Genomic DNA, 9053 nt, shown 5'->3' with positions numbered 1-9053 from the left:
GAAACCGAAACACAGCAGTACTATAATGAGGATAAATTTATACCAAGGGCAACTCCAAAATGATTTGCATAACTTTAGTAGTTTTCTGCTACCTGGAAAACTCAAGAGGCTGAACAATATTCTCACCTACTTGCAATTTGTATGGGCTATGGGTATCTTATAGCTTCATAGAGTCATTTTCTGGTTTTGAGTTTGGCTTCCCGCAAAAGCGGTGGAGGTAAGTAGGGTTTTCTTCTGCAGTGTCTTTGGGTGTGCCTGAAAAATGTTTTCATTTGATAAAGAATTTGTTTTTTTTCAGAGCAGCTCTTGCCATAGAAACTTGTCTTCAATTTAATACTGATAGGAAGCTGTTTATTTTCAAAAAAGTTACAAACATGTAGTATTGGGTTTTTTTGATAGCCACATCAAGGTTGTGGTTTGCTAAGTTGCCTGAGTAGGATCATAGGGTCAGGGTGACAGTACTGAAAGTTCAGAGGTCAGTGTGCACCTTTCAGGTTGCCTCTGCTGATAGTGTCACTCCAGTGGGGTTTTGCTGAAAAGCCTTTCCCTGTGTTTCAGGCAAACTTCCTAGTGACGAATTGGTAGTGGTGAGAAGTTCTGGTGTGACTGAAGTGATCTGTGGATGGCACCTTTCAGACAGTGCGGTTGTATGAGCTTCCTGATGTGGTCCCAGTATTGCATCCCCTTTCTGTCTGCCCTGTGCTGGAGCCTGCCGACGGTGTGCTACCTCTTGTAATGATCCCTGCAGCTAGGAAAGAGCTCACTGGCTTAATCCTTCCATCCATTTCTTATGCAGGGAAAGAGAGAGGGGGGTGGGAAGGGACACACGGGTGAAAATTTCTGGCTGGAGGACCTGAGCAGGGCTGTGCTGCAGCACTTTGTTTCCACTCTGTCTTGTCTCCCACCTGGTCCTTAACAATACTACTGTGGATGGCCCAGCCCCAGACAACAGTAATCATTGCTTCCACGAGTCCTATTGGTAACTGGTTTTGATCTGCTTCTGGCTGCATGGAGCCTGGACTGCAAGCCTCAAAGTAAGGGGCTTCTTCTGTGAGATAGCTCCCTGAGCAGCTTTCCAGAAAAAGATCATCTATTCTCAAAGGTATTTTCTCTGACTTTATAGAAAAGGCTTTAGTCTGCTGCTGCTTCACTAGGAATGAGCTGAAAGCCTTTGATATTTGAAAACTGAGCTGTTATGATCAGATACATAAATCATGGGGGTAGCTGGTCAAAAGTTTTCAGTGTTAGACAGAGAATATTGCTGAAAAAACGCTTCACTTTCTTTCATTGTCCTTTTCATCAGGACTTTTCATGTAGCCTGTGACTTCAGTTTTGGATTAGGTAACTATAAGAAATACTATATATACTAGTTTTACTGCATCAAAATTTCTTTCTTGTGAAAGATCTTCAATGTTTGCTTTTAATTTACTCTGAATGTCCCCACCGGCAAACTTACTTTGCCAACTATTTATAAAATATGAATGCAAACAAACAAGCCCCTGAGGTTCAAACTGAAAAGTTTTTGCAAACTTCATTGAATTGTGTTTACTTTCTATTTTCTTTATATTGGTTTATTCCTTTTTATTAAGGTGCTGGGATGGTAGCTTGGAGAAATTTTATTTTTTTTTTTAATCCCCCTCCTTTCTGCTCTGCAGCTCAAAACCCCAAGGGAGAATACAGAGGAGCTGTGACTGAAGAAAAGACTGAGTTGGGGATTTCATGAAAATGTGCAATCTGAGCTGCCTGTGATTTCTGCTATTCTTTGCATTCATATGGGATCCATGGACTCTGTACCTGACCATGCTTTCCAGATTGCTGACATGAGATATATGAGCAAGAATTAATGAATTAAGACCTCAGGATCTTTGCATTGTAAAAAATCAAGACAGGTGTAATGAGAAGTCTGTTGCAAACAAATAACCTCACTTCTTAGACTTGAAGGTTAAATAATTCTGTATATATTAGCAAAATAAATTACAAAGCAAATGTTCTCAGGCACTGCATCCAGAGGGACTCCATTTTGCAGCTAATTTATTACTTGTTTTCATGTTAGTTGGCCTGTCAGAAGAGCTACTTGTCCCCTGCATGAGGTGTTATTGTTGCTGCTAGATGCTGTTCTCTGCTAACAGAAATAACACTTTCTGAGTTTAAGAATGAGAGACTATAAAGCCCACAGAAACGAACAGCCTAGCACCGGGCAAACACTTGGCCTAGCAAACAAAATGTGCCTTTTTGGTTTTGTGTCATTGGCTAAGGTTAAGCTTTCCCCTAAGGGCGCAGGAGCGGACTGCGGGTGTTTACTGGAAGGGGCAGGAAGCGCAGGGTGCGGACGAAGCCCAGCTGATGCCGGGCAGTGCAGCGCTGCGCAGGAGGCAGATGCTTGTGCTGCTGAGTCACGGGTGGTTTGGATTTTGTCCTTAAAGTTCCAGCTTCCGGAGTCAGGTGAACGTGTAATTAGCGCAAGGCTTGGCTTTTGTCTTGCAATTGTACTGTTTGAAACCTGAGAGCTTTGCATTGTTTTAGTGCACCTCCCTAACTTGAACGCTGGGCAGTAAACCTGAAATACAGTGTCAGAGGTTTGGTGGTATTTTTTCTTCTCTGCCATGTGTAGGAGCTGAGGCCTAAAGGAAAATACTGCATGTTCCTCCACTTGCTGCAAAATCACCAGACCTGGTGTACTAGGTGTAAACAACTCCGCATCCAGTGCAGCAGGGCGTGCTGGCTGCCTCCTGCACCAGCCTCCTGGCAGCACCATGGCTGGGACCAAAGCAGAAGCCCACGTGCCATGCCCCATGCCAGAAACACAAGATTTCAGAAAAACGGGGTTTAAGCCTTGCCCTTGACACCTCCGTTCAAAAAGCACTTTTGAAATGATCAGGAGTGATATTTTGGCCATACCAGCTCATTCAAGCATTTGGATCGCTGCTAGAAGTGTGAAGCGTGAGGGGCTGTGGAGCCCAGGTCTCGCATAAGTCTTATGTGTGAAACTGAGTGTAGTTTGTACAGCAAATAGGTGAAACTCTGCCGATTTAATTCAGAATGTAGTAATTGGCAGCAGTTCAGACTCAGAAGACCAACTGTTATTCAGGGGTGTGTGTGTGACACTTATTTGTAATCACTGCTGGCACAGTAAAGGAATGTGCGTGCTTTTATTTTTGCTGTGTGGCTTTGCAAGCCTCTCTGCATAACAAGGGCCTACTGATCTCAATTGAAGCAGTGTTCACTGAAGCAGTTGTCTTTTTATTTGCTTCCAGAGAGGTGTAGTTGTAAATAAATTAATCCTGAGTTGCCAGCTTACTGTTGGCAATCCTCTGTTCGAGTTGAGGCACGATCCTTGCAGTCATGCCTGCGTGCCAAGGAGGACCTGGTTAATGCCTGTCAACAGAAACCCTTGCTGAATGCAGGAGTCGTAAGTTACCGGTTCCTCGACTGGCTTGCGTAGAAGAGACAGTCTTTCACCTCTTTTCCCTATTAATTATAGGGCTGGGTACTGAATGATCCAGAACCCTGTTTAGGAGACGTGGCCACTCCCTTAGGAATGGGATGCCATTTGCCCATCACTCTGAAAGCATTGCTCGCCCCCTGAGGCTTATGGTTAAAAATAAAAACCTTATACAACCCAAGTACTGATAACAGAGATGGGCTAGAGAGGTGTGCAGAAATAAAATATTTTTTTAATTTCTAATGAGTAACTTTTAATCCTCCTGCCCCCATTTAATTGAACTACAAAGATTTTGGGGGTACTTGTGAGAGGTGGAAGTGCTTCATCCTAAATCTTGCCTTTGTTAAAGGGAGCTCTTGATTAAGAGAGTGCGGTCTTCCTTTGCATGGAAACAGGAGATTTTGAGTGTATATTCAGCATTCTTCATTCCCCTGCTGTAAATTTCTTGATCAATTAGTTATTCATGGCATTTGTTCTAGCACTCTTCCTACCAGGTCATTGACCTTTCCACTTTTTAAGGCTGGAACAGCTGATGCCATTTGGGTCAGAGCAGAGCTCTCCTTCTCAGAGCAATGACTTCCCTAGTGCTTCCCACACTGAAAACAAATCACAGAGTGTACCTTCTGCCTAGCAGGGCCGTTTTCACATCAGTGTAGAAGCCCATTTTCATACAGAAGCTGTTTTCCTGCAAATACAAATGTTTTAGTGATTATAGTGATTTAGGTGACCTAAATAAGCTACTAACATTGGAGTGTGTTCATAAAGTTCTTAAAGCACAAAGATCAGAAGCTAGAAATCTTGGAGGTGGGTAGGTTTTTGTATGTGGTGTGGTTTGGGTTTTTGGTTTGTTCAGTTGTTTTCATTTTATTAAAAAACTGTCTTATTGCAGAGGGAATCCTAAAAAATATTACTCTAGGACTTCTTAAATTACTAGAAACCAAGGAAAACAAGTTAAATTATAGAAGTTTGCATATGTAATATATATAAAATACATACTTAATATAGAGGTGTAGGCACAAGCAGACTATTGTGATTTTTGGACTTGCACAGGTTTGTTGTGCTTTGTGCCAGTGATGGGAAAGGCATGAGGTTGGACTGAAGCTGTAGCAGTACATGGAAGGTGAGGGACCTTTTTGGAAGGGCTGACTTAACGTGGGCAAATGAGGTGGTCTGGAGCTGAAATGACAAGAGAGATGCATGTCAGCTGTGTGTGGCAGGGCAGGAGGTCAAGGCAGAAGAAAAATGGTAAGAAAAGGCATGAAACCAACAGGTAATGCTTGCCTAATTCTTCAGCAAAGCTCTGGGAACTCCGCTTGCAACAGCAACCAGAGAAAGGAAAGCAAATGTTTTTGGTGACCCTGATACAAGGAAAAAAAAGAATGTGAAAGCTTTGCTGAAGAACTTTAGATGTGTTTGATATTAAGTCCTTTTGGGGAAGGATAACTTGAAAAGTCTGGTTTGGTTGATAGGAAAAAAGAGTCCATTTTGGGAATGGAGTAGTGATTGGAAATGCTATGCAAATAGCAACAGGTGTCCACAGGATACCTCTCTAGGTAAGCCAAAGGTGGTGTGTTACTTCAAAATGAAGTCTGTAAAAGACAGAAGGGGACTGACTTTGATACCTTGTTCTGCTTACAAGTAGTGGCCTCAGTATAAAGTCTGGTTTTCTTCACTATGGGCCTGAACAGTTCCCTCCCCAATCCAGCTGGTCAGGGTAATGTAAACTATTTCTGTTTCTCCTTCCTTGCTATTTGCAGGATAAAGAGTTTGGTTGGATTTTTTTTTTTTAAATATATAGCAGACATGTCATTAACTTCATTAAAGAGGTTAAATTAACTTAAATTTTTGTTGTTGTTGTCAGTGTCCCCCTTCCCTGTTTAACTCTCATCTTTATCTCCTCAGAGAACAAACGCCAGTCCTGGGGCAGCTGCAGTATCTCTTGGGCCAACCCTACTATACAATGAAGGAAGTCTGAAACTGACTTTTTTCTTTTTTTTTTTTTTTCTTCTTCACCAGACCTTGTACATGAGCTAAACCCTTACTGAAGACAAATTACTTGATGCCTTCCCAGGGTTTCTCTGCATTGTTTGTGAAAAAGAATTGAAGTTTACAGTATGAGTGTGCACTGAAGCTTTTTGTAATTGAGCAGGAGTTTCTGGTGAACAATGACTTCAAATCATAGCAGAAATTTCCATTCCCTTCTTCAGCAACAACATTGGAAATAGGCGTGTAGTTTGGTGACTGCTTTATGAGATATCTTGGTTGCAGAGACGGGCATATATGTGTTCCCTTGAAGAAAAAGGAAGAACCGAAACTTGCTTTGTTCTTCAGATAAGACTGTTTCTATTCTCTGTCCTTATACAAAGTCTGGAGCTGTGGGCTGGAGGGAGTCCCAGGAGCCAGTTATCTGTGCCTCTGTGCTGATGTGAGGTCAAGTGTACTTGGCCCTCCCTAACCCATGTTCTGCTAGTGTCTGCTCTTGAAAACCTCCGGGGAGGATTTTCCAGTCTCCCTAGCTAGTCTAACTTTGTGTTTCATCTCTTTCTCAGTGCTTTCAGCATTTTCGCTGCTATTTAAGCTGTGCTAGTTGTTGCAAATTAAGCTAAAATTCTTGTTTTCTTTTTTCTAGCAGCCATGGGAAAATAATTGCTTCTTGCCTTCTTTTAGTTTGAAAAATGATATCATATCTCTCTGGCATAATTTGTTTTTATTCCTAATCAAATATGGCAAGTGTTGTGTTGTGTTGTCCCTGTCATCTTGTTGTGTGTTCGTCCCCTTGTCCCCCCTTGTTCTCTTCTAAATTTCCATTTTGAAACTGTTGCAATAGAAATGGGGTCTAACAGATCACGGGGTTTTGATGAAGTTTTGTTAGTGTGGTAAACTGAAGATACACGGTTAGTGTAATACTTACAGCTTCCCTTCTGGATATCCAAATGCTAATTAATTTCACTCTGTCCTTCCCAGAGCCCTCTTGCATACTTCTCACTTTGTTTTCCTGCATGCCTCCCAAAGCTGAATTTTACTGTACTGTCCCTCTGGTTTAACACTAACAGCTGCTCAATCAAGGAGGCAGAGGGAGAGGCTGCAAAATGCCAAAGGAAAACTATCTTCCTTAGCAGCTTTGTGACTCCTGCATAAAGACTAGACTTTCCCATGGGATGCAGGAGAGGTTCAGAAGCGTGAATGCTAGTCAGACCATTATGGTCATCTAGAAAATGTCACCCTGTATTTCCTATAGCCATCTCTTCTGGCTGAAATCTGGCAGGCACGTTGTACTTAACACTAGATGTCTCTTTCTAAAGACTTCAAATGACTGATAATGTATCATGTTACTTGTGTGGATTATTTAATCAAATACTGCTGTGGAAAAAAAGCATAAATGTTATCTCTAGTTAAGGATTCCTCACCAGTCCTTGCCTTTTGCCTCCTTTGCACCTCCTTCTGATCCAATGTCCTCTGCTCCTTGTAGGCATTTGGCAGCAAATGTGTTTGATTTTTCCCGCCACAGGTATTTATTAAATCAGCCAAAAGGGTGGGAAATCCCCCACCATATCTGTGGTCAAGGTTTATCCTAAAGTTTTAACGTTTGTTAATGATAGACCTGAAAGGATTTCAAGGTATGTCTGCTGTAAGTAAAGAAAATTGACTGAAATGATGTTCTTTAAGTGGCTGTCTCTCCAAAACAGTATCATGTGCTTGTTCATCCTTGTGTCACCGTAGCTGTGAACGGCAGCTGTACCGAGAGCAGGATAATTTAAGAGTTTTGGTTGCGCTCCTAAGTGTTGAACTGAAGAAAATATTTCACTTATGCTGTGTGAGTGGAACAGCCAGTTTCTCTCCCAAGGAGGATAAGCACAAAGCTGAACTGAAATTACTCATTGTTTGTTTGCATTTGTGTTCAGCAGGAGAGCCTGTGCTAGAGGGCCGGTGTTGCTGAATCACTGATTGCGGTTTGCTTTCCTACGACAGCGAGAGGTGATGGGTATGAATAATGCTGAGGTCTAAACGTGTGTTAATACTTGTGCTGTCTTTCTCATGCATATGTGGGACCTTGCCATGTCAACAGCAATTCCTCCCTTCCCCCTCTCCATCCCTATCAGTCATTTCTAAAGCTATTTGCATGTGAATCCCTATGGGCACCCCTTGCAACACTGGGGCTGACCTGCTAAAAGTAGGTCTCTTGGGCTTTCAATCATTTTGCCACACATAATAGCTAAATAATCCTGCCTGCCTGCAAGGAAATGACCTGCACACAGAAGGAAAGGGCAGATGAAGGCTCTTACACAGAGAACCGCTCAGATTGGCATGCTGGTACAGAGCACTAAATCACAGAAAAGCTATGAAACTAATCCCAGCTTCCTGAAGTGCAGATGCCTTGAGCACTTTACTGGGTGGTATTGACTGCAACTCATTGCGTTAGCAAAAGGTCCATAGTGTCTGCTCTCCTGGAGAGTCATCTGCATTAACCATGCTTCCTTAACGTGTGTCTCTGCTGGCAATCACAACTGGTTAATGAAGATAATTCTTCACGTTGTTTGTTGTGTTATTAGGTCTTGGTCATTAGATAACAGTACCTGACAACTATGCTGAAGTATGGCTGCAGCAGCAACCTTCTCCGAAGGCTCAGTTGGTAGCACAGCTACTGTAGGGTGGAAGATGCAGGTTTCAGATGGGCAACATCAGACAGTGTCATGCTTAACACTGTGAAGGGTTTGGAGCTTTTATTTTTGCAGAAAGTGTGGTTTCACCTGCAATCTTTCATAACTATTCTACCACAGATAGCAATGAGAGAGCAGCACTGCGGCATTTGTAAAGCTGGTTTTGCTTAGAGGATGGCGCTGCGAGTGCAGCTGTTGCTGGCAACTGGAGTGGCTTGGCATTATGTTAGGCAAAATGGCATTTGCGTAATGAGTATGGAAAAAACCATGAAAAACAGTTGTAGGAAATACTGTTTGGAAAAGCATATTCAGATTCATTAACATACAACATAACTAATACTCTCCTTGTGCTGAAGCATTTACTTGTGGTTATATAATAAATACTGATTTATTTTTACAGATATATTTTTATATGGGGAAAATATTATCCTGCTGGGATAGCACTACATAACTCAACATGGAGCAGAGGAGCTAATAGTTTTATATACTGCCCTTATCAAAATCTCTAGGCATTGCACAGTGCAACCCAATAAATAGCATAAGAAGTTAGGAGCAGTAGCAATTGTATTTTTTCATTATAGTGTTAATGAGCACTTGGAAATTTTAGTCAGTGCAATGTGCTTCTGGTCATCCTCCAGTTGAGTGGTGAAACTCAAAAAGGCTTATTTTTCAAACTGTTTGCATAAATATAGCCTTGATATTGTTTGAAATATGGTGACGGGATGCTCCAGAACTAGGTTGTCTGTATGCAAATGATCATATGATGCAAAGATGAAGAGAAGGGGAAAAATAACCCATTTTAAGCTTTTGAGACACATTTTATCTCCTTATGGAGGGGCCTGTACAACTACAGAACTCGTGGGAGGAGAAAAGGTAAGCATGTAAACTTAGGAAGCCTGCTATCACTATACCTTCTGATAATAAGTTTTCTAAGATCCTGAATGTTGACTGTT

General features: G+C 41.9%; 1 long non-coding RNA gene across 1 annotated transcript; it reads left to right on the top strand.

Moving 5' to 3' along the window:
- Positions 1-375: 375 nt before the first annotated feature.
- On the top strand, positions 376-8516 carry LOC130149186 (uncharacterized). The gene is made up of 3 exons (XR_008821823.1): positions 376-475; positions 559-1102; positions 1656-8516. It is a non-coding gene; the product is annotated as an uncharacterized LOC130149186 (long non-coding RNA).
- Positions 8517-9053: the final 537 nt, after the last annotated feature.

Source organism: Falco biarmicus, chromosome 4 (genome assembly GCF_023638135.1).
Source record: "Falco biarmicus isolate bFalBia1 chromosome 4, bFalBia1.pri, whole genome shotgun sequence".
NCBI lineage: Eukaryota > Metazoa > Chordata > Aves > Falconiformes > Falconidae > Falco > Falco biarmicus.
This window is presented reverse-complemented; position numbering and strand designations above follow the sequence as displayed.